The sequence below is a fragment of the Diabrotica virgifera genome, chromosome 6 (assembly GCF_917563875.1).
Source record: "Diabrotica virgifera virgifera chromosome 6, PGI_DIABVI_V3a".
NCBI lineage: Eukaryota > Metazoa > Arthropoda > Insecta > Coleoptera > Chrysomelidae > Diabrotica > Diabrotica virgifera.
The window spans coordinates 148,088,753-148,096,473 of NC_065448.1; positions in this window are offsets into that span (position 1 = coordinate 148,088,753).

Below are 7,721 nucleotides of genomic sequence, written 5' to 3' on the forward strand. Positions count from 1 at the left end.
TTATAATATAAAAAGAGATATGGTAGGTGAAAAGAGTTTGTTTTTGTGTGCATGCTCAAATTGGTGTATCCAACTTAAAATAACAGAGGAACGGTAGGTTTTAGGTGTATAATGCTACCAACGCCTTTTGTAGTGTTTGAAAAGACCTTTAAAACGAGCACAGTTAAATGTCGGTTACATTCAAACTAAGCGAGATATAGTGCAAAAATGGATCTATTGAATAAAAAGAAGTATTTGCTTTTACTTACAAGTATTCAGGTATTTACTTAATACTAAATGAATAAAAGCATTTCTTTAATGCTTTATTCAATTACTATTAAGTAAATACTTAAATACGAGGAAGTAAAACAAATACTTCTTTTTATTCAATAGACCCATATGACTAATGTACTTTAAGGAAAAATGAGAAGTACATACATTTAACCCCTCATCCACCAGAATTTAAATGCATTGTTTTTCTTTTGCAATACCTTTTAATATAGTGTTATTTCTACTTTCAAAAAGTTGAGCGGGTTTAAAATGAATGGTTTTTGTAAAAAATGTGATCAAGTTATAGAATGCATTTTTAAATTTTCTTAAAAATCTTCTTTTTCTCCATGTAATTCGAAAATAAAAATATTCCACCCCTGAGAAGTGGTGAGAACCGCCCCCATGATAAAAGCGCCATAGTATATAGGATAGACTTTGAATTAGGAGATTGGGCTACTCCCAAAATTTCGTTAAAATCCATGCAGTAGGATAGAATTCTGAGGTAATATCTTGTTCTTAATCTCGCGCATTGACTGGCGTAATAGAAATAGAATGAAATGCAAATATTGTAAACTATTAATTTCTCAGAAAAATGAACTAATTTGAAATGAAAGTATGACTATAATATTCTATTGATTTATGCAATAATCTATATATCTATAGTGTGCCCCGAAATATGGCATCGAACATTTATTTTCTCAAATGCAGGAATTAATGATACGTAGAACCATAAAATATTTTCAAGTACACAAGGTGTTTCTAAAATATCAAAATAACGAGTAACTTTGTTATTTTTATAGAATGCCAGTATCTAGTACGATAACGATAATAGATCGGTACGATAAAGTTCTCGGGCGGCCCTTCCGTCCAGCGTTTTTTTTTTGCTACATGCTCAAATCGGTGTATTCAACTTGAAATAACAGAGAAACTGTCGATTTTAGAGGTGTATAATGATACTAATAACTTTTGTAGTACCTGAAAAGACCTTTAAATGAGTAATACTAAATGTCGATTACATTCAAACTATGCAAGATATTCTGCAAAAAAGTTGAGGACTAATGTATTTTAAGAAGAAATGAGAAGTATATTTAATCCCTCATCCATCAGAATTTAAATACATCGTTTTCCTTCTACAATAATTTTTATTATAGTTTTATTTCTATGTTCAAAAAGTTGGACTGGATTAAAATGAACAGTTTTGGAAAAAAAATAAGATCAAATTATAGAGCGCATTTTTAAATTTTCTTAAAAATCTTCCTTTTCCTCCATGTAACTCGAAAAATATAAGAGATACGAAAAAAAGATCCCACACAAAAATGTAGGGCTTTTTCAGATAAAAATTTCCTTTTTTTTTCATTACTGTATCTCTTATCATTTTCAAGTTACATGGAGAAAAAGAAATACTTTTAAGAAAATTTAAAAATGCGCTCTATAATTTGATCTTTTTTTTTCAAAAACCATTAATTTTAAACCCGTCTAACTTTTTGAACATAGAAAAAACACTATAATAAAAGATATTGTAGAAGGAAACGATGCATTTACATTTTGATGGATGGGGGTTAAAATTACTTCTCATTTTTTCTTAAAATACATTAGTTATCAATTTTGTTTGCATCATATCTCCCTTAGTTTTAATGTAATGAACCTTTAGTATAGCTCATTTTAAAGGTATGTTTAAGCACTACAAAAGGTAATAGAAGCATTATACACCTTAAATTCGCTGTTTCTCTGTTATTTTAAGTTAGATACACCAATTTGAGAATGTGCCAAAAACAAACTATTTTCACCTACCATATCTCTTTTTGTATTATAACTAGAAGATTTATGAAGGCAAGTGTCTCTTTGTTTTTTTATAACCTACAAAAATGTTTCATATAGTTTTTTAGTTAGATGCATAGTTTTTAAGGCATTTGCAAAAAACCGTTCGAAAAGGTATTATGAAAGGTATTATTCAATGAAAATGGCCAATTTTCAACCACGAATATCTCAAAAAGTATTTTGAGATTTTGAGATAAAATTTCAAAAAGAGTTTTCAAAAAAAAATTATAGAACAGTTTTTGCTTAGAATTAGGTTCTCCAGCGAATTCCGTGGTAATTTTAACCAAAAATTTTGGGAACCACCCCCAAGATAAAAGCACACATCGGCATAGGGTAGACTTTGAATTAGGAGATAAGTAGAGGCTAGGCCCAAAATTTCATTAAAATTCATGCAGGATAGAATTCGGAGGATCCCATTGACTGGCGTATTAAGCAAATTATAGATAAAATATTGAATTAGTTAATATTTAGGTAAATAAATTTATAAAAGTGGGTTTGTATGTATGTAATTGTATTGTACGTATAGCGTTAACAGGTCTTTTAGACCCATTTTTGATGAATAATTTCCATCGTTTTCTGTTCTTATCTGCCAGCTTCCAATCTCTGATTCCCAACTCACTGACATCTTCCATTACGTCTATTACTCTTGGTCAGTCTTAACGGGATTTCTGCTTCTTCCTTACATGTTTTATCGACAAGTGTACCCAAATTATATTCGTCCACCCTCTCAAATTCTACCTCTGATTCATCCTCCGTCTCTAACCTAAAGTGTCCCATGCTGTTTCTTTCCATTGCATTTCACAGTACAAATTTGTTTGAATGCGTAGACGCCATAAATTCGGCAGCAGAAACGGTAAGAGAAACTATTATGGCGGCTTACCAGGAAAACTATCCGAAAAAAAAGGAAGTATGTATACGGGGAATAATACAATCTGATTCAACAACGCAACGGCTTAAGGAACCTGAGATCGGAAGTCAGAAACCTATTTAACAAAGCCAAAAGTAACTTAAGACTAAGATGCTTACAGCCCTTACAGGTATAACCTAAAGCTATACAATAAAGAAATTCAGAAAGCCAAAAGAAATTCATGAAAAGAGTTTTGTGGGGGGATTACAGGTATCCCGACCTACTCTCTAGTCCATTAAGCCCTGGTAAAGGATGGTTCTACAATTAAAGAAGTACGTTTCTTGCCAATTTATGGAGGCCAAAGAAGAAAATCATAGAGCATTGGATAATCTAAATATGCTTATCTTAAAATCAATGAAGGAGAAAAAGACAGTAATGGTCGCTTTTTTAGATATTGAAGGGACATTCAATAAAGTAACTACCAACTCTTGGATAAAAGTAATGAGTAGACGAGGCACACCTGCGGTAACATGCAAATGGATACCTAAAGGCATTCTTGGAGAATTGGATAGTAATATCCACTCTGGGTAAAGCATTGTTTCATGAAGTCTATACCTGCGGCTCTGTTTGCTTTGTTCACTTGATCCCAGTGGCGACGCGTGACTTTTTCTGAAGTGTTACCAAAACCAAATGCAAAAAATCTTATTTAAAAAAATGAAGATATGGCTAAATGTATATAATATACACTCACCGGCACAAAATTCCGCCACCCAAAATTTTTGATCAAATTTGACAATCTATAACTTTATTATTTGTACTTCAATTTTAAAGATTCTTGCACGAGTTTGTAGGTACATGTATTGATGTCAATTGCTATTGTCCGCTAACAAAAAATTTTTGCTTAGATGGCATTATACGGGGGTGAATGTAAGCGTTGTTTTTTCTCCTAACTTTAAAAAATTCTGTGGAAAATTGGATGGCTGATTTTGTTTCATACTCCTTTTGTATTATCCTGGAGGTATCACTAAGGTCTTGTTTTTTGAATTATCTGAATATCTCTTTTCTTGTAAGAGCTGTAATTAAAAACACTGCTTTGAAGGTTTATTTAATTAAAAATATCAAACGCACTAAAATGAACAAAACAAAACAAATTTAACAACAAAACAAAACAATTCAATAGCGGTTATGTCCAACTCTTGCAGCAACGACTGCTCGCAATCTGTTTAGCATCTAATAAAGATGTGTTTTCCTTGCCTGGAGAATAGCCCGATATTCCTCTACCAGGGCTATAACTGTACCAAATTTTCTGAAGGCCTAGGATGACGGCAAATAGCTTTTTTTATTCATCCCATAAATGCTCAATATTATTGAGATCTGGGCTGCATGCTGGCCATTCTAATCTTATCAATCCAACCTCAATTGTATGAGTCAATCAGTGTTTTTATTTACAAAAAATGGTACAGCTCTTACAAGAAAAAAGATATTCGGATAATTCAAAAAACAAAATGTTGGCGATGCCTCCGGAAAAATATGACAGGACTATGAAACAAAATCAGCTATTCCATTTTTCCACAGAATTTTTTAAAATTAGGAGAAAATACAACGCTTCCTTTCACCCCTGTACAATGACATGCAAGCAAAATTTTTTGTTACCGGAATAATACCAAACAATTTGAATACATGTACCTACAAACTGGTGCAAGAATCTTGAAAATCGGAGCACAAATAATACGGTTATAAATTGTCAAACTTAATCAAAAATTTTGGGTGGCGGAATTTTGTGCCGGTGAGTGTAGCTTCAATAATATCATTTTGCATATCTCTCGAAAAAACAGATGTTTCTAGATGTTGACAAAATTTTTGATCTTTTGTGGCAATTAATGTTAACAATTCCCTCTAATTGCCTCGATTGTCAGAGTCGTAGCACTCAAAATGAAACGCTAGTTCTTGTTTGGTCCAAAAACATACAGTATCTATTATAAGTGTGCTAAGGATATACCTATCTATTTTTTTTTAACAAACTCATTATGTTTAGCAATATTTGCTTTAAAAGCTTGGTTAAGAGAACTTTTGATTTTTGTTTTGCCAAACTGAATCAAATTGGGTATACATCTTACATGTAGGTAACGGAGAAATTTCATGTCTCCTTTTTAAAATCTAACACTATTTAAATCAAATTGAACCAGGTCCACCCATTTTTCTGTAGAAACTAGAAGACATGGACAACAATACAGTATCAATATAACAATATATCAAAATAATCAATATATCAAAATAACAATACAGTTTTTTTGCAACCATAATATAACCAAGGATTCTCACTGTACCAACTAAATTTAAAATATCGAACTACTTTTGTTCATTCCTTTTTTAAATTGTTCAAAATAGGTCTTTCATTTTTAATCTCATTTTTTTCTTTAAAATTATACAAGGAGAATTATTTTTCAAGTAGTTGATCGATTAAGAAGCGACACTCATCCATGGTTAACTGCACGCACACTTTTTATAGGTACTGTCACCAATTTTAATTCTGGCAACAGCGCTACTGATACACAGCGCGCTTATGCCGTCGCTTCTTCAACATTTTCAGTCACTAGCCGGTCCCGAGCGCCAGCGTGGGTATATAACCATTGTAACCAGAAATGAGTCTGGTAACAGAGTATAATAAAGTGCAACTGAGTCACATAAACTCGCCAATATTTTCGTGTCTAAGAGTAGTTGGCTATTTACTGAGTTAGGTACTATTACCACATAATATAATAATATATTTCTATTGGTAAAAATATTGGTAAATAGAATTATTCATCGTCATAAAATATTTATTTGCAAGATTTTTATTTGTTACCAATGGTAACAGTGGTTACATGGACGCTTCGCCAGTGCTTGATCCTCCACTTCTGTTTCAAGCTTTCCGTAGCTAAATAGTGTGATGCCTAGATATTTAAATGCCATGACTTGTTCTATTATCTGACTCTCCAGCTCTAATTTACATCTTATTAGATTTGCTGTTATAACCATGCATTTGGTCTTTTTTTTTTGGGGAAATTAACATGTTCAATTTTCTAGCGGTTATATTAAATTGGTGCAGCAAACGTTGCGTTGTAAATCATCTTCACTTTAATTGCGTCGTCTGCATAGCAGTTTTTTGTTAAATTGTTTTTCTCCCAGTTGGTATCCTTTTTTAGACATTACTTTTTATTATTTCATCCACGATGGCGTTGAACAATAGAGGACTCAGAGAATCTCCCTGTCTTATCCCATTGCCAGCTTTAAATTGGGTCAGTTAGTTCTTCATCTACTTTTACTTTCACTGTATGTTCTGGTAGATATTTTCGATCGTTTTAATTATTCCTGGAGATACCTCTCTTGCCTACAATAAATCGATAACGTCCTTTAATTTGACCCTGTCGAATGCCTTAAGGTCCACGAAACATAAGTATACCGGTTTTTTGTATTCTAATGATTTTTCTTGAACCTGCTTCATTATAAATATAGCGCCGGTGCATGATTTTCCCGACGTAAAACCTTGTTGTTCTTCTGCTAATGTTATAAATTTATTCAGTTTTTCTATTATCACTTTGGTCGTTAATTTTAGTGGTGTTAATTGGTGTTTAATAAATTAATTCCTCTATATTCGGATCCGATTTTTTTCCTTTTTTGAAGAGATGTATTAGGATGGACTCCATTCTTGTGGCATTCTGTTTTGTTTAATCATTTTTTGGATTAGTTTTAATAGTTGTTTGGTCAGATCTTGTCTTCCGTACTTTAGGTACTTGGTACTTTTGATATTCTGTCCTCTCTTCTGATATTCTATTTTTAATTTCGTTAATGCTTCCTTTACCTCTGCTTCTTTAATGCTCATTTCTTCGTTTGTTGTCACTTCAGGTGTTGGTGGTTCATTTTCGTTACCTTTAGCGTATAGAGGTCGGAAATAGCTGCCCAAGTTTTCTTCTGAATGTGTCTGGTTTTTATTAGTTCGTTCATTTCTTTTTTGTCCTCCGATCATTTTGCATATTTCCTTTTGTGTTGCGTTGAGCTAAAAGCAGATATTGTTCTTGAGGTAACCCAAGATGCAATAGGTATTAAGTGTGGTTTTGACAATAAATTCAAAATTAATACATCAGGCAGAAAAGAGTGGAAAGAAGGTGTACCAATACAAGCGGACGGTGTACTGCTACACTGATGGCTCAAAAAGATCCGAGGGTGTTTATAGGAGCCGGTATAGTAGGGACAAAGCAAGGGATGCATTTCCCGGTAACTCTATCTAAGGATGTCACAACTTTCCAATCGGCATTAACGGCAATCCATCATCCATCACTGCGTGGAAGAAATAGAAAGACAGAAAAGAACCTATACTCTTCCCTTGCGATGTTCACAGATAGCCAGGAAGCGCGTAAGGTACTCAATTCTGTAGAGGTCAATTCTAATCTAGTATGGAATTATGTGAGTGCCAGGAGACCGTAGCAAGGTTACAGTATTAGCCATCTATAACTAATAATAATATTATCAGTGACCTATTGTTACCCCAATTATACCTAGTAAACCATCTAAAAGTGTCCCAATAGCAATTCGTATTCCAGCTTTTACTGGCTGTTTTACAATAACTTCCGACCCACTTTAGCTAAAGTCTGACACATTTTGTAATCTCTCTATCATGAGAAATACATGTTTACAAATAGCTACTTCAGAAATTGTATATCAAATGCATCATGTGGATGATTTAAATCACTTTTAGTAATGTATGGAGAGTTTATTTTTTATATATAAGTTTTTTAAATTATTCTCAAGGATACAACATAAATCAAAC